The following is a 25,895-nucleotide window of genomic DNA, read 5'->3' on the forward strand; positions in this document are numbered from 1 at the left end:
CTGCCAGTTGCATAAGGCAACAGTGAGACAATGGCAGTTCTGCAACTAGCGAGCCGACTTCCTCATCAGAGCCATCTGGACAGCACCAAGGTCCCTCAGGCTCCTCAAGAGGATGCGGGTGGGGCTGAGGAGTGCAGGTTAATGTAGGTGAGTGGAGGCAGCAACTCAGACTGCGCTGGGTTCCTTTGGAGAATTTTGCCACGAAGACGTCATCTCTGGTTGTGTCTTGTTCAGCTGGTGTGTGGTGTGGGGGACATCCACGACATGCTGGCTCCACTGCTATCCGCCCATCCAGGGCCTCTCCTCGCCACACCTGGGCTCGCTGCTAGTTTTCCCTGCCTTCACCTTCTCCTCACAGCCGGGACCATGCACACTGCTTCTAGAAACATCTTCCCAGAACATTGTTTCTACCATGCTCCTCCACAGCTAAAAAACCTTCAATTGTGGAAGTCTTGAACAAGTCCTCTCAGTCCTATAGCTATGCTTTGCTTGACTACCTGATACTTTAAAAAATATTTTGAATTCATCTCCAACACTGTAAAACGAAGATTTTTAGATAAAAATCAGAATTTCTAGCTTTTGAGGGGGTGGGGTGGGGAATTAGATTATTTGGCAACTCGAGACCTGCATTTCCACGTTGCAATTGATGGGTGCGGCAGAGCATCGCTGCCTTCAGACAGAGCACGGTGTCTTTTAGTTCAGCTCAGTCCTTTCCTCTCCACTGTCTACATGCCCCCCGCTGCCAGCTTTGCCCTGCCCCAGTGAAGTTGCTTGTTTTCATATTCAACTGACTATTGAACAGAGACACACCTGGATCCTCTAGACTGGGTTTAAGATTCTTGTTCTATGACAAAGCCTGACCCAGCACAGAGGGTTCAAATAGTCTCCCCATCAGCATTACTGAAGGGGTGATGCTTCAGAGGTGATAAATTCTGTGCAGTTGTTGTGCATGCCGGCATGCTCAGTCACGTCCAACTCTTTGCAACCCTTTGGACTGCAGCCCATCAGACACTTCTGTTCATCGGATTTCCCAGGCAAAAATACAGGAGTGTTTTTTCATCATTTCCTCCTCCAGGCGATCTTCCTGACCCAGGAATTGAATCCGCATCTCCTGTGCCTCCTGCATCGCAGGCAGATTCTCTACCGCTGAGCCACTGCAGAAGCTTCTGTGCCAAGTGATGATAATTCCATGTCTGGGTTTAGAAAAACAAGCACACAGCAAGTGATACTGCTCCTCATTCCAGGCAGGGGCACTGAGGATAGACAGGAGGGATCAGTTATAGAGAGTTTTGAATTGTATTGTAAAAGCGATACAGGGGACTTCCCTGACAATCCAGGGTTAGGATTTCCCTTTCCAGTGCAGGAGGGGTGGTTCCATCCCTGTCTGGGGAGGTACCATCCCACATGCCTATCAGCCAAAAAACCAAAACATGAAACAAAACAATATTGTAACAAAATCAATAAAGACTTTTTAAATGGTCCACATCAATTTTTTTAAAAAATAAAAGATATACAGACTAGTGATTTGATTATGGGGAATGAGGGAGCAAAAGAAGACTAGGATGGCCCCATGGTTTCTGGCTGATAAACTAGGTACATAGTGGTGACATTTGCTGGCACAGGGAGCGCTGGAGGAGAAGTGGGTCTGGGCAGATTGGAGAGATGCAGAAGGCAGATGGATCTCTGACTCTCAGGCTCAGTGCGAAGGCCTGGTCTGGAGAGAGTTTGCAGAGCCACAAGCCCTAAGGTGGTTGAAGCTGTGAGAGTGAAGAGATGGCCGAGGAGAGAGTTGTGGTCTGAGAAGAGAATGTGGCCAAGGTCAGAACACTAGGGAGCATCAGGTAGAAGGGGAGTCCACACAGCGGCAGGTACCAGGAGAGACACTGGGAGCAGAGAGTTTTTCAAGGGGAGCAATCAGAGAGGGCAAGTCACGTGAGGTCTGAAAAAAGAATCTTTTTGATTGGGAACTTGGGAGGAGGTCATTGTTCTGTTTTCAGAGTACAATAGTTAAAGGGTAAGTGGCAGAAGCCTTATTTCTGTGGACTGACACACAAATGGGAGAAGAGTAGAAACATGTTGCCAGCCATTCTTTTGAGAAGTTGAGAAGTTAAAGAAGTAGTTGAAGAAGCAGCAGAATTGGAGAAGCTTTCTTTTTCTTTGGATGGAGGAGGTGTGCACATTTCGATATGTGGCAGAGGGCAGTGGAGAAGGAGAGGCAGACTTTAAAGAAAGGGGATTAAGTGTGGAGCAGAGCCTAGGAGGACAATGCATGAAGGGATGAGGAGCACGTGGCCAGCTGAGATTGGGAAAAGGGACCCTTCACCCTCTGGGTCTGGAGAAAAGAGGAAAAGGCAGTTGCAGGTAAAGAGGTGGGAAGTTGGATCATGTCTGATTGCTTCACATTTCTTTGACGTTGGAGACAAGGCAGGTGAGTGGAGGAGTGTTGGGCGTGTGGAGTTGATGGTGTGGGGTGTGCTCTTCTGGGGCTTCTCCAAGCCCTTGTGGTAGTGGCTGCTCCTTATATCTGCTTTTCCTGAATTCTTTGAAGTTGTCTTTACATTTTTTGAAAAAATATTACTCAAAGAGTAAAAAATAACTTTTAGTATATTTATAGAACTGTACAGCTATCATCACAATCTAATTTTATCAACATACCCCATAAAAATTCATCATATCCGTTTTTTTGTCAGTTGCCATTCTCTACCCCAGCCAACCATTAATCTACTTCTTATCGCTATGGATTTGTCTATTCTGGACTTTTCATATAAATGGAATCAGGTAATATGTGATCTTTTGTCTCTTGCTCCTTTGACTCAGCATGTTTTAAAGTTCATCCATGTTGAATATATTTCAGTATTTCATTCCTTTTTATGGCTGGATAATATAAACTATTATCTAGACCATATGCTTAGATCCCATTTACTTATTTATTCATTATTTAGTTGATGGACATTTGTTTTAAGGCTTTGGCTATTATGAATAATGTTGCTCTGTATAGTTATGTTTATGCCTTTGTTGTGGACTTATGTTTTCATTTCTCTTATGTAAATATCTCAGAGCAGAATCACTGGGCTATACGGGTTTTCACATTTTAAAAAAATTTTTATTTTTTTAAAAGAAAAAATAAACGTTGTTTTACAATGTTGTGTTTGTTTCTGCTGTACAGCAAAGTGAATCAGCTTGTTTCACTTTTTAAGAAACTCTACCACTCTGCTTTCTAAGGTAGCTGTACCATTTTGCATTCCCACCAGCAATATGTGAGTTCTGCTTTCCCTACATCCTTGCCAACACTTGGTATTGTCTTTTTCTATTATAAACATTCTAGTGGTGTGAAGTGGCATCTTATTGTGCATTTTCCTAATGACTAATGATGTGGAGTATCTTTTCATGTGTTTATCAGCCACTCATATATGTTCTTTGGTGACATATCCAAATTTTTGCCTATTAAAAAAAAATGAGTAGTCTGTCTTTTTATCATTGAGATGTAAGAGTTCTTCTTTACCTTTTACAAGACAATTTGTCATTATTCCAATCCCCTGACCTAGTTAATAATGCTTCATGCTAAACTTCATTTGTTCAAATTACTGTGTGGTGTCTCTCATTATTGTACACTGGCTTATACAGTTCAGTTCAGTTCAGTCACTCAGTCATGTCTGACTCTTTGCGACCCCAGGAATCACAGCACGCCAGGCCTCCCTCTCCATCACCAACTCCCGGAGTTCACTCAGACTCACGTCCATCGAGTCAGTGATCCCATCCAGCCATCTCATCCTCTGTGGTCCCCTTTTTCTCCTGCCCCCAATCCCTCCCAGCATCAGAGTCTTTTCCAATGAGTCAACTCTTCGCATGAGGTGGTCGGAGTACTGGAGTTTCAGCTTTAGCATCATTCCTTCCAAAGAAATCCCAGGGCTGATCTCCTTCAGAATGGACTGGTTGGATCTCCTTGCAGTCCAAGGGACTCTCAAGAGTCTTCAATACCACAGTTCAAAAGCATCAATTCTTCGGTGCTCAGCCGTCTTCACAGTCCAGCTCTCACATCCATACATGACCACAGGAAAAACCATAACCTTGACTAGACGGACCTTAGTTGGCAAAGTAGTGTCTCTGCTTTTGAATATGTTATCTAGGTTGGTCATAACTTTTCTTCCAAGGAGTAAGCGTCTTTTAATTTCGTGGCTGCAATAACCATCTGCAGTGATTTTGGAGCCCCCCAAAATAAAGTCTGACACTGTTTCCACTGTTTCCCCATCTAGTTCCCATGAAGTGATGGGACCAGATGCCATGATCTTCGTTTTCTGAATGTTGAGCTTTAAGCCAACTTTTTCACTCTCCTCTTTCACTTTCATCAAGAGGCTTTTTAGTTCCTCTTCACTTTCTGCCATAAGGGTGGTGTCATCTGCATATCTGAGGTTATTGATATTTCTCCCGGCAATCTTGATTCCAGCTTGTGTTTCTTCCAGCCCAGAGTTTCTCTTGATGTACTCTGCATAGTCATGTATGCATGTGAGAGTTGGACTGTGAAGAAGGCTGAGCACCGAAGAATTGATGGTTTTTGAACTGTGGTGTTGGAGAAGACTCTTGAGAGTCCCTTGGACTGCAAGGAGATCCAACCAGTCCATTCTGAAGGAGATCAGCCCTGGGATTTCTTTGGAAGGAATGATGCTAAAGCTGAAACTCTAGTACTTTGGCCACCTCATGCAAAGAGTTGACTCATTGGAAAAGACTCTGATGCTGGGAGGGATTGGAGGCAGGAGGAGAAGGGGACGACAGAGGATGAGATGGCTGGATGGCATCACTGACTCGATGGACGTGAGTCTGAGTGAACTCCGGGAGTTGGTGATGGAGAGGGAGGCCTGGCGTGCTGTGATTCCTGGGGTCGCAAAGAGTCGGACATGACTGAGCGGCTGAACTGAACTGAACTGAACTGAAGCAGGGTGACAATATACAACCTTGATGTACTCCTTTTCCTATTTGGAATCAGTCTGTTGTTCCATGTCCAGTTCTAACTGTTGCTTCCTGACCTGCATATAGGTTTCTCAAGAGGCAGGTCAGGTGGTCTGGTATTCCCATCTCTCTCAGAATTTTCCAGTTTATTATGATCCACACAGTCAAAGGCTTTGGCATAGTCAATAAAGCAGAAATAGAGGTTTTTCTGGAACTCTCTTGCTTTTTCCATGATCCAGTGGATGTTGGCAATTTGATCTCTGGTTCTTCTGCCTTTTCTAAAACCAGCTTGAACATTAGGAAGTTCACGGTTCACGTATTGCTGAAGCCTGGCTTGGAGAATTTTGAGCATTACTTTACCAGAGTGTGAGATGAGTGCAATTGTGCAGTAGTTTGAGCATTCTTTGGCATTGCCTTTCTTTGGAATTGGAATGAAAACTGACCTTTTCCAGTCCTGCGGCCTCTGCTGAGTTTTCCAAATTTTCTGGCATATTGAGTGCAGCACTTTCACAGCAGCATCTTTCAGGATCTGAAAAAGCTCAACTGGAATGCCATCACCTCCACTAGCTTTGTTCGTAGTGGTGCTTTCTAAGGCACACTTGACTTCACATTCCAGGATGTCTGGCTCTAGATGAGTGATCACATCATCATGATTATCTGGGTCGTGAAGATCTTTTTTGTACAGTTCTTCTGTGTATTCTTGGTGGATTATACAGGTGACCACCAATACTTATTCTCCGATAAGCCAGCAGGAAATACCCAGAACAGAAATAAGAAAAAGGAAAAGCTTTGGATCCAGGCAGATTTGTATTTGGATCCTGGTTTCACCACTTACTTCTATACGCCCTTAGGCAAGGCATGTAGAATTGCTTGTTATCTGTGAAAACAGGAAAATGATGCTCCACTTCACAGGAATTTCTTTAAGATCCTTTAAGATTATACATGGTATAAATAATAGCTTTTCACAGAGTTTGGCATGTAGTAGCAACTCAATAAATGAGAGCCAGGGGTTAAGACCTGAAAAGAAACCTAAGGATGTTCTGTGGGTGAGAGTACCATCTAGTCAAATCACATCTGATGAAAGTCCTTGTTATTCAGTGAAAAGTGCTTTTATCCTGGACCTGAGAGCTGCTATTGTTAAAGAGATATCAGAGAGAGATGTGACTGATGGCTCAGGAAGGTTCTCAGACCATGGCTGCACTTGGGGAGCTTGTTATGAAATTGAGGTGTGTTCTTCAGTTTCATCAGAAAAGACCCTGATGCTGGGAAAGATTGAAGGCAAATGTAGAAGCGGGTAGCAGAGGATGAGATGGTTAGATAGCATCACCAACTCTGAATGTGGGTTTGAGCAAACTCTGGGACATAGTGAAGGACAGGGAAGCCTGATATTCGACCACAGTCCATGGGGACAAAAAGAGTTGGACACACCTTAGCAACTGAACAACAACTCCTGTTTCAGGGGATCTATTTTATCAATACTCCAGGAGTGTCTGAGCTAGAAGGCTGACTCAGGTCTACAAAACTAATATAGTTATTGTAGTCATAAAGATAACTGACTCAGAGTGACTCAAAGAGACTCACTCAGAGACTGATCCATTAGTCAGTCACTAAATATTATGAAGGTTAGAAAATGATTACTTATTTTCGTATTCAACTGGATATATATGGAGTCACAGCTTTAAACTAAAATGATCAGGTTCACATTTTTAAAAAGCCTAAGTAGCAACATACTACAAGTACCACTCTATTGTTTATGACACTAAAGATTTAGTTTACTGAAAGGTTTGCACATTTTTAGATATTCAAGTTTGCCATGTAAGATCTTTAGCTGCCAAAAAAAAAAGTTAGAACCAGAATCAGAAATAGACACAATGAAGGATTCATAAAAGGGCAATAGATTGCCAGGTAAAAAATGGATTTTAACCCTGATAGAGCTCGCTAAACTGCCAGCTGGGGACTGGCAGAAGCTTCTGCCTCTTGGATGGTGAAGTCTGAGTGTGTTTGAGAAAACCCACTCTTGTCCTGAGAGTGTCCTCTTAGTGATCGATTTGGTCAGGTAGATGTAAGGCAACTATCCATTCACTGTCCCTGGGGAAGCCTGCTGCAGCAGACATGTTAAGCATGCTGTTTGGATCTGTTATCTGGAGTGTGATCTATTACCTGCTGTATTAGGACGTTTTCTTCTACGCCATCATTTGAGCTGTGATATTCTGAACAACGGGCTTCCTATTTGGCGCTACTGATAAAGAACTCACCTGCCAATGCAGGAGATAGAAGAGACACTGGTTTGATCCCTGAGTCGCGAAGATTCCCTGGAGGAGGGCATGGCAACCCACTCTAGTATTCTTGCCTGGAGAATTCCACTGACAGATTTTATTGACTAAACAACAGCAATATATATGCATCATTCAACAATATATATGTATGATTACATCTCAGTGATAAAAGTCCTTCTAAGGAGACTACAGCATTCAATTCTTTAAGCCTGTTCTTCCCCCAAATTATAGATCATAGTGCTTTAGACATGGAGAGAACTCAGTGCATGTGGAATGATTGATTTCAACTGGAATGATACGAAAAGCAGGAGTAGAGCAGGATAGAGGACAAACTGAACACTCCATCTGAGGGTCAATAGGCAGCCAGTTAAAGCCAGGGCAGGATCATGTTCCCTAAGACCCCTCTAAAGTCATTTCCTGTGACAACGTGTGAAAAACAGACAGACAGTCAGAGGAAGAGAGGGGAATTGGGGAGGGAGGGAAAAGGCAGAGGGATAAAAGGTAGGAGGAAGCTAGAACAGTCTTTTTTTTCTTCTCAACTTCAGTAAATAACTCAAATATTGTAATAGACATTTTCTCAATTCTCTTGCAATTTAATTTGAGGCTTTTGGTTAATGCACAATTGTAAGCATAAATAGGATTTTTTGTTACTCAAATAAAGAGAAGCTTTGTGTTTGAATGAAAGTCCATACAGAAGGAATCTTTTTTTTTTTAATACCTTTATTGTAGAACAATTCTCAAACATGAGTCAAACACCCTCCCCGTTTCTTTTCCACCAACCTCCCCCAGTGCTATCTAAAGAGACTTGAAAATAACTCATGGTAGTTCATGAGAAATCAGCAGACTATTTAACTTATCCTAGATGGGTCTTAATAAAAAAGAATTATCCTCCCCTCAGTTTATGGAACAAAGGGGATGTAGGAGGGTCCAGGGAGGGTGAGCTGAGTCGTTTGCCTATTTAGGGAGCTCAAGCATATCAAAGCAAGTTTGAACACTTAGAGTAGCTGGCCACCGGTTCTGTTTGAATGCAGGCTTAATGAACCTAAAGAGGGAGGGGACCAGGACAAGTCAGAGATAATGATTGGTCTTCATTTTAATAATTACAGCCAGTAAGAGGGATACCTTTGAATGTCCCAAACTAAAACATTTTACCTGGAGAAAAGGGACAGATGAGGGTACCAATTCAATCCAAGATACTGTTTGGGTGAATGGAGAGATGATTTTGAATATAATGTTATATGATGACATGGAGTATGAAATACTCTCTTGCTAAAAACTCAGGACAAAAACTTGGGACACCATATACTAATTTCAAAAGTCAAGTAAGATCCAGCCAATCCAGATATCTACGTGCTGTACTGTGCTTAGTTGCTCAGTCATGTCTGACTCTTTGCAACCCTATGGGCTGGAGCTCACTAGGCTCCTCTGTCCATTGGGATTCTCCAGGCAAAAATACTGGAGTGAGTTACCATGCCCTCCTTCAGGAATCTTCCCAGACCAGGGATTGAACCCAGATCTCTCGCATTGCAAGCAGATTCTTTACCATCTGAGCCACCAGGAAAGACCAAGAAGACTGGAGTGGGCAGCCTATCCTTTCTCCAAGGGATCTTCCTGTCCCCAAAATCAAATAGGGGTCTCCTGCATTGCAGGTGGATTCTTTACCAGCTAAGCTACCAGAGAAACCCTGGTATATAGATATAGATATCTATCTATATATATTCTTAATTTTCACATCTATATATATAGATGGATAGATATCTGTCTATAACAAGAGCTTTAAAAATATCTTTTTACCTTAGGACTTGATGAAGATGTGAAAATTAAGAATGATAAAACTTACATTCTGCAATTAAAATTTTATACATTTTGCCATATGGCAAACTCACACATAAGTGCACACGAAAACTATGAAGGACTTATAGTTTGAAGTAGAAAACTATGAAGTAGACTCAAAAGTCCTTAGGTCTGGCTGAATTACCTGGGTTTTTGATGAAGTCTTAGGTAGTTCAATTCTGCAGTTCTCTTCTATGTTCCATGCCATTTTTTTTTCTAAACAACAGGCTATATCAAGTTGTGTTTTTCTTCTGCTGGGGATTTTATTCTGTCTTTGTTATATACTGGCTCATTTTATACAGTTTTTGTCATTGTATGGCTGAGAAAATTTGACTTCCTCCAGTGAGCAAGGAGAAATAATCAGACAAGAGCTACCACAGCCTCCTACCGTGACATCTGCCCTCCTCCATATTCTCTGTCTTCCTGACCTTTCCTTAGATGAAACTTCCAATTCCTCTTTAATCCAGCTCCTCCACTCATGCCTTCAATCTGATCCCCTTTCAGACACTCAAGCATATCCCTCCAGCATGTCTCCCCATCATCTATTGTCACTGGTTCCTTCTCATCGGCATGCCCATATGCTGTCATTTCTCCCATCTAAAAAATACATCTTCTCTTGACCCCACTTTCTTCTGCAGCTACATTCTATTTCTCTTTTCCCCTCTACAGAAAAAGTCCTTGAAAGAGTTGCTGCCTCCAATTCTGTTCTCCCATTATCTTGTAAACCCAAACCAAGCAGGCGTTCATCTCTATTAGTTCACTGAAGCAACTTTTATCAAGGTCAACAATGACTGCTATGGAGCTAAATCCAATAATCATTTTTCATTTCTCTGGACCAGCCACTGTCCCTCCTCCCATTACTTCTCTGACCTTATCACTAACTTCTCTCCCCATCTCTCCACTCCAGCCACACAGTCCTTACTGTTTCTCAAATCCTTTAAGCATGCTTTCTCCTCAGACCTTTCAACTGGCAATACTGCCTGCAATACTCTTCCCCAGATATTTGCTCACCTATTTCCCAGACTTCTTTACAAATCTCTGCTCAAGTGTCTCCTTTGTAGTGAGACTCTTGGCAGGAAGTCCCAGTTTCTTCCCAGATGGACCTCTCCCACATGGCAACCGGCTTCCCCCAGAACAAGGATTCCAAGAGATAACCACGCAGGAGCTGCAATGTCTTTTGTAACCTAGCCTTGGAAGTCACTCACCATCTCTTCTGTATATCCAATCAGTCTCACAGGCCAGACCTATTCAGTGTGGGAGAAAACACTAGGTGTGTTTCCATGAGGTGGGATCACTGGGGTCCATGTTGAAGTCTATTGTTTCCCATAGTATTCATCCCTTTGTACATACCGTATCATTTACCTATTTCAGATGTTTGGTTTTGGTCTCCCCACAGTAGATGAATGTGGTTTCCCAGGTGGTGCAGTGGTAAAGAACCCACCTGCCAGTGTAGGAGATGTGAGAGTCTTGGGTTCGATCTCAGGGTTGGGAAGATCCACTGGAGTAGGAATGGCAACCTGCTCCAGTCTTCTTGCCTGAAGAATCCCAGGCAGAGGAGCCTGGTGGGCTACAGTCCATGGGATCACATAGAGTCAGACAGGCCTGAGCATACAGGTCACACTAGGTGCAAATTTCCTGATGGTAGTAATTTTGATCTCTTTTGTTGAATATTATACCTCTAAGTTGGAAAAGGAAATGGCAACCCACTCCAGTACTCTTGCCTGGAAAATCCCATGGATGGAGGAGCCTGGTAGGCTGCAGTCCATGGGGTCACTAAGAGTCGGGCACAACTGAAGTGACTTAGCAGTAGCAGCATACCTCTAAGTGGCTAGCATAGTGCCAGGCATATAGTAAGCACTCAGAATATTTGTCAAATGACTAATTGGATATAAAACTTTGTAAAATCCTGTCTGCCCACCCTGATTATTATTCTAGAGCAGCTTCTCACTCTTAAATTGCAAGAAGCTCCAGCTCCAGCTGGCTCTTTACACTTCTCTGAGCATTCAGTGGCCCATCTTTGTTTTCTGACCCAATCTATTTAGTGCCAGAGTGAATGACTTCCTGATTGAGATCTGAGCTAAAAACAAAGCCATTGGAACACCTCCTACAACACCCTCATTCCCTCCCTTCCTCCCTCCCTCTCTCACACACACGCATACACACACTGACAAAGTTTTTTTTGACCATTTCATGCTCAGTAAATATAATGGGAATAGAGTGTCCCCCACAGTGTTTTCTGACTATCAGGCCTAAGAGCTAAGGAGGGAATGTTAATAAATAGAAGGAGGAAGTTAAAGAAAAGTATTCTGGGGTTAGGGTGACTGTAAAAGAAAGAAGGCCCTGTTCGGTGGTTGAAGAGAGGAGTTATTAGCATCTGATGGTGACCACGCCACCAGAGCTCAGGAATGACCAAGTGGAGGAGCAGCACCTATTTCCTGCCTGCCAGGTCTTGGTGGTGCCGGCAGCTGGGGTTGGGGGAGCCACAGCTGAGGTGGGTGCTAACAAGCTGCTGAGAAGGGCAGGGCCGAGCTGGTAAGGGGATGGCCCTGGCTCCTCCTCTGTCCGTGGCTAATCCCTCCACCTGTGCTTTGGGGCCCATCCTGACTTTCCTCACAGGCTCTGGTTCAGGTATATCCCCCCACCCATTCCTTCCTACTTCCTTTACACAGGCTTTCCACCTCGTGCAAACCTAACTGTGCGAATCATGAAATGAACCGTGCGTGTGTACTCAGTCGTGTTCAACTCTTTGTGATCTCATGGACTACAGACCTCCAGACTCCTCTGTCCATGGGTTTTCCAAGGCAAGAATACTAGAGTGGGTTGCCATTTCTTTCGAACCCTGTGTCTCCTACATTGCAAGCAGATTCTTTACCGCTGAGCCACCGAAGAAGCCTTATGCTCTTCCTTATGCTAAAAACCTCTTCTCTCTTCAGGGACCACTTGGTCTCAGGTCTTAGCCACTCCCTAAATAAAATGAACACACACGCAAAACCACATTTCTCTACCATTTGGTCATGTTTTCCAACTACCTTTCATCTATCCTTAGCAAATTTATTAAATGAGCTATTTGCATGCCTTATTGTCCTCATCAATTTACTCAGTTATTAATTTGTTTAATAAGCAATTTATTGATGAGGACCTATTATGTATTTTCCCCCCTTATCCAGGGGATCTTCCCAACCTAGGGAATGACCCAGATAACCACGATGGTGTGATCACTCACCTAGAGCCAGACATCCTGGAATGTGAAGTCAAGTGGGCCTTAGGAAGCATCACTACGAACAAAGCTAGTGGAGGTGATGGAATTCCAGTTGAGCTATTTCAAATCCTAAAAGATGATGCTATTAAAGTGCTGCACTCAACATGCCAGCAAACTTGGAAAACCCAGCAATGGCCACAGGACCGGAAAAGGTCAGTTTTCATTCTAATCCCAAGGAAAAGTGAAAGTCACTCAGTTATGTCCAACTCTTTGCTGCCCCAGGGACTATATAGTCTGAGGAATTCTCTAGGCCAGAATACTGGAGTGGGTAGCCTTTCCATTCTCCAGAGGATCTTCGCAACCCAGGGATCTAACCCAGGTCTCCCTCACTGTAGGTGGATTCTTTACCAGCTGAGCCACAAGGGAAGCCCAAGAATACTCGAGTGGGTAGCCTATCCCTTCTCCAGTGGATCTCCCTGACCCAGGAATTGAACAGGGGCCTCCTGCATTCCAGGCAGATTTTTTACCAACTGAGCTATCAGGGAAGCCCATCCCAAAGAAAGGCAATGCCAAAGAATGCTCAAACTACTGCACAATTGCACTCATCTCACATGCTAGCAAAGTAATGCTCAAAATTCTCCAAGCCAGGCTTCAGCAATACGTGAACCGTGAACTTCCAGTTGTTCAAGCTGGATTTAGAAAAGGCAGAGGAACTAGAGATCAAATTGCCAACATCCATTGGATCATCAAAAAGCAGGAGAGTTCCAATAAAACATCTACATCTACTTTATTGACTACACCAAAGCCTTTAACTGTGTGGATTACAACAAACTGGAAAATTCTTCAAGAGATGGGAGTACCAGACCACCATACCTGCCTCCTAAGAAACTGTATGCAGGTCAAGGAGCAACAGTTACAATTGAACATGGAACAGCAGACTGGTTCCAAATTGGGAAAGGAGTACCTCAAGGCTGTACATTGTCGCCCTGCTCATTTAATTTCTATGCAGAGTACATCATGCGAAATGCCAGGCTGGATGAAGCATAAGCTGGAATCAAGATTGCCAGGAGAAATAGCAATAACCTCAGATATGCAGATGACATAACCCTTATTGCAGAAAGTGAAGAAGAACTAAAGAGCCTCTTCATGAAAGTGAAAGGGGAGAGTGAAAAAGTTGGCTTTAAACTCAACATTCAAAAAACAAAGATCATGGCATCCGGTCCCATCACTTCATGGCAAATAGATGGGGAAACAATGAGAGACTTTATTTTTTGGGGCTCCAAAATCCCTGCAGATGGTGACTGCAGCCATGAAATTAAAAGATGCTTGCTCCTTGGAAGAAAAGCTATGACCAGTCTAGACAGTGTATTAAAAAGCAGAGACATTACTTTGCCAAAAAAGATTCATCTAGTCAAAGCTATGGTTTTTCCAGTGGTCATGTATGGATGAGAGTTGGACTATAAAGAAAGCTGAGCACTGAAGAATTGTTGCTTTTGAACTGTGGTGTTAGAGAAGACTCTTGAGAGTCCCTTGGATTGCAAGGAGATCCAACCAGTCCGTCCTAAAGGAAATCAGTCCTGACTATTCATTGGAATGACTGATAGTGAAGCTGAAACTCCAATAATTTGGCCACCTGATATGAAGACCTGACTCATTTGAAAAGATCCTGATGCTGGGAAAGGTTGCAGGCAGGAGGAGAAGGGGACGACAGAGGATGAGATGGTTGGATAGCATCACTGACTCAATGGACATGAGTTTGAGCAAGCTCCGGGAGTTGGTGATGGACAGGGAAGCCTGGCATGCTGCAGTCCATGGGGTTTCAAAGGAGTTGGACATGACTGAGCGATTGAACCGAACTTTTATGTATTAAATACTTAGAGTAGAGAAATAGAGTATGATTTCTGCCCTCAAGGGATGGCCTATAGGGGATGCAGGTAAACAAAGGATAATCTACTGTGCTAAGTATAACAAAGAGGACACGAGCAAGGCCCAGACGTAGAACAGTGTCCTTGGCTCAACAGAAGGTAGGCAGGAATCTGAGGTGGCATCCGAATGAGATTTTGAAAGACAGCCAGTGAAAATAGGGCTAAGGGGTGGGAGAGAGTATCTTGGAAGCTAAATGAGAGATACTGGTCAACTTAATCAAATGCACAAAGAGGTGATACAAAATGAGGGAAAATATACATAGGAGTTGGCAGCCTGAAGGTTACTGAGGGACTCCACTGATGCAATTGGAGTAAAGAGGATCGCAGAGGGATGAGAAGCAAACAGGAGTGAGAAGATAGAGATGGTTGTGGCCAGAGCTTAGCGGAGGTGCAGGAACATTGTAGGGTAGCAATCAGAGAGGTCAGAGGGAGTGGAGAAGTCTGCAGTTCTCTGGGGCTGGGAGAAACTGTAATTGTCACCAGCTTCTTAGAGTTGGTGTAAGGATTCAGTGAGTTAATACACAGAGTGACAATGCTTGGCATGCATTTGATTAGGAAGTGATGGAGCGAGAAAGCAAATTCTCCTGCCTTGGTGCCAATCCCACGCTAATGCTATTGCACCTCGAAGGCCTGGGGAAAGGTTTCCACACACACTGTTCTTGGGTGATGGAGAGAGAGGAGAGCTTGCGCAGGGCCACCTAAGGCTACTGAGAGGCCTCGTGGCTTATTCAGGAAAAACAGGCTCTGAACTTTCTGTGTTCTGACAGAGTCAAAGCTCCCTGCACCATTTCCTTCCACGTGGATTCTGAGCCTGATTTCTTCAAAGAGAAGGCTGCCTCCTAGGATAGACCTTTCCTTCCGACAGCCCCCGCGATGTCCCAGGCACACATTACGCGTGAGGAGCTCTGCCACCAGAGAGGGCACTAAGACTGCCAAGGATGGCTGAGCTGCAGCCAGTGTGGTTTTGTCCTGTGAGCAGGGTGGGAGGAGAGTTGTGGGAAGCTCCCAGACACTAGCACAGGAGACTGTGAGCCACCCTGACTGAAGGAAACAGCAGATCTCATTCAGTCATTGATCTGGGACTGGTCTCAGATGAGGGCAAGATAACACAATTTTGCCAAAGATTTAAAAATGCCATTCATAAAGAAGAGGGAAAAATCACCATAATCCCATCACCCAGAAGTAACCACTGTTAACATTTGGGGTAAGTCCTTTCAGATTTTTCTATTCACTTTTTTTCAATTAATATGCAGACTTCATTTCATGTTAATGAACAAATATCTTTTCAAGTACATCACTTTAAGTGATTGTATAGCATTCTCGTGAATCAACTAAAGCAGTATTTGCATGGAATCAGAAGACATGGGTTAAGCTCAGTTCAGTTCAGTCGCTCAGTTGTGTCTGATTCCTTGCAACCCCACGAACTGCACCACGCCAGGCCTCCCTGTCCATCACCAACTCCCAGAGTCCAACCAAACCCATGTCCATTGAGACAGTGATGCCATCCAACCATCCCATCCTCTGTCGTCCCCTTCTCCTCCTGCCCTCAATCTTTCCCAGCATCAGGGTCTTTTCCAATGAGTCAGCTCTTCGCATCAGGTGGCCAAAGTATTGGAGTTTCAGCTTCAACATCAGTCCTTTCAATGAACACCCAGGACTGATCTTTAGGTTGGACTGGTTGGATCTCCTTGCAGTCCAAGGGACTCTCAAGAGTCTTCTCCAACACCACAGTTCAAAGCATCAATTCTTCAGTGCTCAGCTTTCTTTATAGTCCAACTGTCACATCCATACATGACCACTGGAAAAACCATAGCCTTGACCAGATGAACCTTTGTTGGCAAAGTAATGTCTCTGCTTTTTAATATGCTGTCTAGGTTGGTCATAACCTTCCTTCCAAGGAGTAAGCGTCTTTTAATTTCATGGCTGCAATCACCATCTGCAGTGATTTTGGAGCCCAGAAAAATAGTCAGCCACTGTTTCCACTGTTTCCCCATCTATTTCCCATGAAGTGATGTGACCGGATGCCATGATTTTAGTTTTCTGAATGTTGAGCTTTAAGCCAACTTTTTCACTCTCCACTTTCACTTTCATCAAAAGGCTCTTTAGTTCTTCACTTTCTGCCATAAGGGTGGTGTCATCTGCATATCTGAGGTTATTAATATTTCTCCTGGCAATCTTGATTCCAGCTTGTGCTTCCTCTAGCCCAGCTTTTCTCATGATGTACTCTGCACATAAGTTAAATAATCAGGGTGACAATATACAGCTTTGATGTACTCCTTTTCCTGTTTGGAACCCATGGAAGACATGGGTTAGGCAATCCTATATCTCACTTCACCGACTTCCCACTAGGGGCGCCTCCCAGAGGCACCACATTCCCACTCTGTATCTGAAACAGGGCTTTAGCCTCCAAACCACTTCCTTCTTCCAAAGTTTCATTCTTCCAGTCACTCACACTCAAATCCCTAGAGTCACTTTTTCTTCCTTCCCTTAACATCTGCTAGTTCCCACATCTTGTTGGTTTTTCCTTTGCAATACATTTTCACCCACCGCATCCCCTTTCCATGTCTGCTTTCAGTACCTGAGTCTAGCACATTTTAAACTTATACCTGGTTACAACTTTCTCCAACTTACTGCAATTACTCCTTAATTTATGTCCATGCCATTAATCTTTCACTCTTTTTTGCATCGAATTCATTCTTTAGAATGCTGTCAGACTTCAGATACTGCTCAAAAACCTTCAATGTCTTCAAATTTTCTAAAAACCAGCTTGTTTTTGTGAAACACATCATGTATCATTTCTGTTTCTGAAAAGGAATATACACGTGTGTGTGCATGCTCAGTCACTTCAGTTGTGTCTGACTCTTTGCAACCCTATGGACTGTAGCCTGACAGGCTCTCTGTCCATGGGATTCTCCAGGCAAGAATACTGGATGGGTTGCCATGCCCTCCTCCAAGGCATCTTCCCAACCCAGGGATTAAGCCCATGTCTCCAGTCTCCTGCATTATAGGCAGATTCTTTACTGCTGAGCCACCTGGGAAACCCCAATAAGAACATATACTTCTCATTAAAAGACATCTACCTGTGGAGAAGTATTTTAATAACTTTTGCATAGAACTGTGAATATTCTTCTTTGATATCATAACAAACTCAGCAAGGAGCAGTTTCTTAAAAAGTAATTGCAACGTGGTATCCAAAATCACACCAATAAACTTTCTACAATGCCTTACATTAAAATTCATTGGTTTATCATGAAAAAAATAAAAATAAATAAAATCGATCTACCTGTATCTACAATTTGGAAATATTTGTCAATCTCAATGCCTAGCCCAGAAGTTGAAAAATAGTAGAGACTCAATAGATATGAGTGGATGAATAAATAAATGAATAAAGTTCTATTTTCCACTGACTTTCATCATAAAACTGTAGTTGTTTTCGGGGTTAAATTTTTAAAGTTAATTTATCGATAGACTTGAAACGCTTGGCAAGGAAGACATTCACAGGGTGGGCAGGCATGAGGCATTGTGCTGCAAATGTAGGTGGTGAGAAGTTTCCATCACTTTCTTTAGAGTTCCGTGGTAGCATTTTATAGCATATCCAAAATGTAGGGCCTTTAGTGCTCTCCACCCCTTTCCTTAACTAAGCAACTTCGAGGAAAAGGTAAAATAATTCTTTTTTTGGATATGATGAATCTGAGTGATGCCGAGAGAGGAAAGAAAATATAGGAATATATTTTTTGGATATAGGAATATATCCAATTCAGTGAGAGAGACACACAGGTGACCAGAAAACTGGACCTTGGAATGAGAGTACATTGGACACATCACTATCCCATGCTAAACCTGATACCTCATCTATAAAATAGAGATAATACCTACCATATAGAGTTGTAAAGAAATTAAGTGCAGTTATGTGTTTCTCCTTATAGCACATAGTTCAGTTCAGTTCAGTCACTCAGTCATGTCTGACTCTTTGTGACCCCATGAATCACAGAACGCCAGGCCTCCCTGTCCATCACCAACTCCCGGAGTTCACTCAGATTCATGTGCTTTGAGTCGGTGATGCCATCCAGCCATCTCATCCTCTGTTGCCCCTTTCTTCTCCTGGCCCCAATCCCTCCCAGCATCAGGGGCTTTTCCAATGAGCTAACTCTTTGCATGAGGTGGCCAAAGTACTGGAGTTTCAGCTTTAGCATCAGTCCTTCCAAAGAACACTCAGGATTGATCTCCTTTAGAATGGACTGGTTGGATCTCCTTGCAGTCCAAGGGACTCTCAAGAGTCTTCTCCAGCACCACAGTTTAAAACCATCAATTCTTTGGCACTCAGCAGCTTTCTTTACAGTCCAACTCTCTCATCCATACATGACCACTGGAAAAACCATACCCTCGACTAGACGGACCTTAGTCGGCAAAGTAATGTCTCTGCTTTTGAATATGCTATCTAGGTTGGTCATAACTTTCCTTCCAAGGAGTAAGCGTCTTTTAATTTCATGGCTGCAATCACCATCTGCAGTGATTTTGGAGCCCCCCAAAATAAAGTATAGTAAAACAAGGCAATAAATAGCTATTACTTTTGTATTAGTCAGCTTACTTCCAGGTGGGGCTAGTTGTAAAAAGCCTGCCTGACAACGCAGGAGACATAAGGGACACAGGTTTGATCCCTAGGTTGGGAAGATTCCCTGGAGTAGGAAATGGCAACCCACTCCAGTATTTTTGCCTGGAGAATCCCATGGACAGAGGAGCCTACAGTCCATAGAGCTGCAAAGAATCAGACATGACTGAAGTGACTTAGCACATTGTGTTAGTCAGGAGTATCCAGAGAAACAGAGTCAATAGAACATATGAGATTTATTATAAGGAATTGGTTCAGAAGACCATGGATGATGACAAGTCCCAAAATTATAGCTTTGATGTCCCAGTTCAAGTCCCAAAGCCAGCAGGCTGCTGTGGAACCAGGAAAACTGATGTCCCAGTTTAAAGGCCATCAAACAAGAGAATTCTCCCCTACTTGAGGGAGGGGAGCCTTTTGTCTATTCAGAACTTCAACTGATTGCACGAGGCCCACTTACATGACAGATGGCAATCTGCTTTTCTCAGTCTACTGATTAAATGTTAATCCCATCCCAAAGCATCCTCATAGAAACACCCAGAATGTTTGACCAAATACCTGGGCACATCAGAGCTCAGTCAAGTTGAAACATAACCATCACAACCATTATCAGTAATAATAAACTGTAGACAAAGAGTGCTATGAGAGTCTGTCACAGGATATTGATAGTCTGGAGTAGTAGGTATAGGGTAGGCCAGGGAGAAATGGATTGATGAAACCTTCCTAAAAGTTACAGAGTCTAATAGACTGTGGTCACCCAGATAAAGATGTCCAAAAGGCATTCAATATAGCAACTGGGGCTCAGGGGAGAGAACTGCCAGTTGATAAGAATTTGAGGGTCAGGTTAGAAGCCACGAGAATGGATGAGATCAGTCAGGAATAGTGTATAAATGAATTGATGGGAATGAAGCCATGAAGGAAAACAGCATTTTACAGGCAGTCAACAGAGAAGACTAGTGAAATTGTCCTGAAATGAAATGTTCCCCTAAATCTAAGGCTTGAAACAAACAAACAAAAAATGCCTTCTTGATCTGTTCTGTCAATCCAAAGATCTTAAAATGAATTTGCAGAAAATTGGGGCTACTTGTACTGAAACTATAAGCACACATTAAAGCGAGGTCCTTCCAATATTTGGCTCTGGTTGTTATCACAGCCTCCTTACTTTTGCAGGCTCCCCACCTCCAGCCCAGATTGCTAGGAACCACTGTTAGATGCCCAAAGCAGGGGACAGTCAAGTAGGTGGCCACCTATAGGAATGATTTCAGAAGGTCTGTCTACTCCTACTAGCACCTGCAGCAGTTCTTCCATCACAGACTTCTTGACGGGAAGGACCATTTCCTATCCATCAACAAAGGCCTAAGAGAGCTGACTGTGCTCCTAATTGGCAGTATCATCAAGGACCTGTCACTTCCTTCTCCAGGACTCAGATTCATCCTTTGTAGGATGAAGAGATTGAACATGATGACTTTTAAAATCCTGCCTTGCCCTAACCTTCCATGAATCAGACTAAAGAATTGTTGAATTGTCTGAATGAATGAATTTGTATTTTTCCATTTGGGTTAGGAAATCCACTAAGAGAGACAATAAATGATAACATTAATATTAGCATAACCTCATATTTCTGATGGCTAAAAATAAGATCTTGTCAAATGAGAGGCCCTATAGAATGTAGGAGTATAAGGGGAAAGGAAAGAAAAATTGTCTAAGTAGGAAGCAGTTCTCATAAGAACAAGCCTGTTGGGAGAGTAGGGACTGGGGTGGAGATGGTGGAATAAAATCTATGCCAGCTAGGGGACCTTCTGGAATCTTAGAAATCTGAAGGATCTGGAGACAAAGAGGGGCACTTTGGTTCATTTTAACAAACATTTGTTGAGAATATACCATATATCAGGCACTTGGCTAAGTAGAATGGATACAATAATGAGTAAAATCAAGTCCCTGACCTTCAGGAATTCACAGTCAGAGACTGAGAGGGAAAAGCAACATTTCAATAGGAGATGTTAATTACATAGCAAGTCAGGCTGATGACAAAGAATCTGCCTGCAGTGCAGGAGATCTGGGTTCGATCCCTGGGTTGGGATGATCCTCTGGAGAAGGGAATGGCTACCCACTCCTGGAGAATTCCATGGACAGAGGAGCCTGGCAGGCCCCAGTCCATGTGGTTGCAGAGTCAGACACTACTGAGGAACTTTCACTTTCACTTAAGAGTGCAGACCTTAAGTCAGACTGCTTGGATTTGAATTCCAGCTGTGCTCCTTACTAGTTGTGAGACTTGGGAAAATTTTTTAACCTCTCTCTGTTTCCATTTCTTCACTGATAAAATGGGGACATAATAGTACCTACTTGTAGGGTTGTTACGAGGCTTGAGTGAGTTGCTAGAACAGACTCTAAGTGTGTGTTATTACTAAGTGAGCTCTGCAGGCAGGCAATAGGGACTGTGGGAGAGGAGATCAGGGAAATCTCAAGAGGCAAGTGTGTCCCCTACATAATCAGTGGTCACTCTGCATCTTTGCTTTTATTTCCCTTTGTCTTCCCTGGGTCTCCACCAAACTATGTGCTTATTCATCTCACCACACAGGGCCACTGATTAACCATTAGGAGCTGGTGGAGTAAATGTCTCACATCCTCAATGCCCCTTTAATAAGGAAGCCTGGCCTCCAGGAAACAGAGCCATTTTATCTTTTCTTCTTGACCTGTGTACTTCCCTTCAGCCACCTCCATCAGTCTTCCTCACTGTCCCCTTCGTTGAGCTCCTGTACTGAGGTCCTTTGCCCAGAACACTCGCATGTCTCATCATGGTCTGAGCAGTGGGTGTCGCTAGTCTCCAGCTTTTTTCTCTCTTGGGGCACTTCCGGGTCTCCTTTCCTCTGGGTGCAGTGCACTCCCGCCTCTCTGCAACAGCCGGTGATGTCAGGAAAATCAAGAAGCAGAGACAGATTCAGGGCAAGGGACTGAGAATGCTATAGGGTGGGAGCCCAAAAGACACTGGCCCAGGAAAGAGAGAGTCACCCTGACTCTGCCTCTAGTCTGCTGTGTGACCCAGGCAAATTTCCTATCCTGGGTGGGAAAAGGAGAGTGTTGGATAAGGTCAGTAGTTTGCAAACTCTTCCCCACCATGGACCTCTTGTATGGTTTTTATCTGCATGAACGTTGTTTTGAAAGATTTGATCTCCCTTTCCCCTAACCCCCGAGTTTTAAAGAATTTATTTCTCCATATGTAATTAATCAGAGACTTTAATCAGCAAGAGAGAGCTTGATAACACAGAATTGACAAAAGCTTAACAAAAACATAAATAAATCAGACTTTTAAAAAAATTGGGGGTATGGTTGCTTTACAATGTTGTGTTAATTTCTGCTGTACAACGAAGTGAATCAGCTGTATGTGTACGTATATCCCCTCCCCCTTGGACCTCCCTTCCTCTTCATCCTACCCGTCTAGGTCATCACAGAGCACCGAGCTGAGCACAGATTCCCACTAGTTTTCTATTTTACACATAGTTGTGTGTATATGTCAATCCCAACCTCCCCAGTTCATTCCCCCTCCAATTCATTCCTTCCTTCCATCCCCACCCCACACGTCCATTCTCTACATCTCTGTCTCTATTCCTGTCCTGCAAATAGATTCACCTGTACATAAATCAGACTTTTAAAGAGAGTTTTGCCATAGGTTCTTGGTAAGCATACGAAAATGACTCTGGCTCTCTCATTGTCCCTTTAGTATATTCCTGAGAATGTAAGGTCTCTGGGCTGGAAGAACTTGGTCTCTAAAGTCTCTTCTATTCCACAGATGTTCTAAACTTGTGACAACCTTTGGTGGTCGCTGAGTTGAAATGCCTGGAGGCTGGAGATCTAGCCAGAAATAGGCATGTGGGGGCTGCCTGCAGTTCGGTGTACAGTACAATTCACCTCTGGCCACTTTGATGCCATCATTCAAAATTGGTGTTACTTCCTCAGAGGTTGAATTGAGTCTGTCTTAACTGAGTTTATGAAATTAGTTTACTAACCACAATAGCATGTGCCAAGTCTCCCAGTAGCTTATGGAGGCAATAAAAGGGCAGGCACAGAATTTTTAGTCTCTTAATCTTCTAACCCTATTCATGTACCTCACAAAAATGATACCCTAATAATGAATCATTTTTGCTACTGTAAATAGCTAAAGTTCTCTGGTATTTTATAGCATTGATAAAACCATGTATTAACTGATGAAATATTTTTAAATTTATTTATTTTTAGTTGAAGGATAGTTGCTTTACAATATTTTGACTTCTGCCATACTGATGAAATATTTTTTGAGCCAAGGACTGTGCTAGGCATTGCAGAATGGTCTACAGGAATATATAAGGTGTAGCTTAATTGCATTTCTACAAAAACATTTTTTAGCAGATAAGCCTTTCCATGGGGCTTTCCAGGTGGTGCAAGTGGTAAAGAACACACTGCCAAAACAGGAGATGTAACAAATGCAGGTTTGATCCCTGGGTTGGGAAGATCCCTTGGAGGAGGGCATGGCAACCTGCTCCAGTATTCTTGCCTGGAAAATCCCATGTGCAGAGGATCCTGGCGGGCTATGGTAGGGTCGCAGAGTTGGTCATGACTGAAGTGACTTAACATGAACGCAAGCCTTTTCATATGGTGTGCATTAGAGGTTTTGTTCCTATTCTCACTTAGGGGGAAACACAGAAGAGAGAAGAGTAGAGAAAAGAGGCTGGAAAAGCAAACTAGTGGAGCTAGAGGTTGTTTACTGTTGCCAAGGGAGCTGACCCAACAAAGAAGTTAGGACAACTGACTTCTGCTTCTTGAGGCTACAGTCAGCTCCACTGCACCTGTTGGGCATCATTGTTAGTAGAGGTATAAAAAGAGATGTTGAATGCAGACCAGAAATACTTCAATACGTCTATACAAGAAATATTTCTTGTCTATCTACCATATGCCAAACCCTGTGTGAAAATACAATCCCAAATAAGTCCCCATCCTTGTCTTTAAGGAATTCTGAAGCCCAAGGAGAAGTCACACAGGGAAAGACGTGACTTTCATATCTCCGGATGAAAAGTGCTACAGAAGCACCCAGAAGCACATAGAGGAGAAAGATGAATTCTGTCATGGTTACTGAGGCCACCCCATAGAGCAAGTGACACTGAGGCTGGACCTTAAAGTAAGTTTCTGCCAAATTACTTAGGGCATTCCAGGCTGTGAACATTCATAGTCAGCTGGACTTGAAGCAGGGGTAAAGGTGAGAAACTGATGATGAGACCAGCACATTAGGCCATAGTGAGGAGAATTGAGTATTGTTATAGGGCATGGCTTTACTTAAAATATGTAGGTATATTTCCCCCAGAACTCAATAGGGTGTGGTTCTCAGGTGACAGCCAAGCCAATGAATAGACAGATATTCAGTAATTATGAAAACCATATTTTAGATGTTGACAAGTAATAGGTAAGGAGTTCTATTTAGAAGCACTTTTACTTTGTCTTCTTAAAAATAATCTTAGAATCCCTATAAATATCTCATTTTGTGTACTAGCCAAATTCAGACTTAAATTGAAGTAGGGAAAACCACTAGACCTTTCACGTATGACCTAAATCAAATCCCTTATGATTATACAGTGGAAGTGAGAAATAGATTTAAGGGCCTAGATCTGATGGATAGAGTGCCTGATGAACTATGGGCTGAGGCTCCTGACATTGTACAGGAGACAGGGATCCAGACCATCCCCATGGAAAAGAAATGCAAAAATGCAAAATGGCTGTCTGGGGAGGCCTTACAGATGGCTGTGAAAAGAAGAGAAGCAAAAAGCAAAGGAGAAAAGGAAAGATGTAAGCATCTGAATGCAGAGTTCCAACGAATAGCAAGAAGAGATAAGAAAGCCTTCCTCAGCGATCAATGCAAAGAAATAGAGGAAAAGAACAGAATGGGGAAGACTAGAGATCTCTTCAAGAAAATGAGAGATACCAAGGGAACATTTCATGCAAAGATGGGCTCGATAAAGGACAGAAATTGTATGGACCTAACAAAGCAGAAGATATTAAGAAGAGATGGCAAGAATACAGGGAAGAACTGTACAAAAGAAACCTTGAAGACCAAGATAATCACAATGATGTGATCACTCAGCTAGAGCCAGACATCTTGGAATGTGAAGTCAAGTGGGCCTTAGAAAGCATCACTATGAACAAAGCTAGTGGAGGTGATAGAATTCCAGTTGAGCTATTTCAGATCCTGAAAGATGATGCTGTGAAAGTGCTGCACTCAATATGCCAGCAAATTTGGAAAACTCAGCAGTGGCCACAGGACTGGAAAAGGTCAGTTTTCATTCCAATTCCAAAGAAAGGCAATGCCAAAGAATGCTCAAACTACCGCACAATTGCACTCATCTCAAATGCTAGTAAAGTAATGCTCAAAATTCTTCAAGACAGGCTTCAGCAATATGTGAACCATGAACTTCCTGATGTTCAAGCTGGTTTTAGAAAAGACAGAGGAACCAGAGATCAAATTGCCAACATCCACTGGATCATGGAAAAAGCAAGAGAGTTCCAGAAAAACATCTATTTCTGCTTTATTGACTATGCCAAAGCCTTTGACTGCGTGGATCATAATAAACTGGAAAATTCTTCAAGAGATGGGAATACCAGACCACCTGACCTGCCTCTTGAGAAACCTATATGCAGGTCAGGAAGCAACAGTTAGAACTGGACATGGAACAACAGACTGGTTCCAAATAGGAAAAGAAGTACATTAAGGCTGTATATTGTCACCCTGCTTATTTCACTTCTATGCAGAGTACATCATGAGAAACGCTGGACTGGAAGAAGCACAAGCTGGAATCAAGATTGCCGGGAGAAATATCAATAACTTCAGATATGCAGATGACACCACCCTTATGGCAGAAAGTGAAGAGGAACTAAAAAGCTTCTTGATGAAAGTGAAAGAGGAGAGTGAAAAAGTTGGCTTAAAGCTCAACATTCAGAAAACGAAGATCATGGCATCTGGTCCCATCACTTCATGGGAAATAGATGGGGAAACAGTGGAAACAGTGTCAGACTTTATTTTTGGGGGCTCCAAAATCACTGCAGATGGTGATTGCAGCCATGAAATTAAAAGACGCTTACTCCTTGGAAGA

The sequence above is a fragment of the Ovis canadensis genome, chromosome 1 (genome assembly GCF_042477335.2).
Source record: "Ovis canadensis isolate MfBH-ARS-UI-01 breed Bighorn chromosome 1, ARS-UI_OviCan_v2, whole genome shotgun sequence".
Classification (NCBI taxonomy): Eukaryota; Metazoa; Chordata; class Mammalia; order Artiodactyla; family Bovidae; genus Ovis; species Ovis canadensis.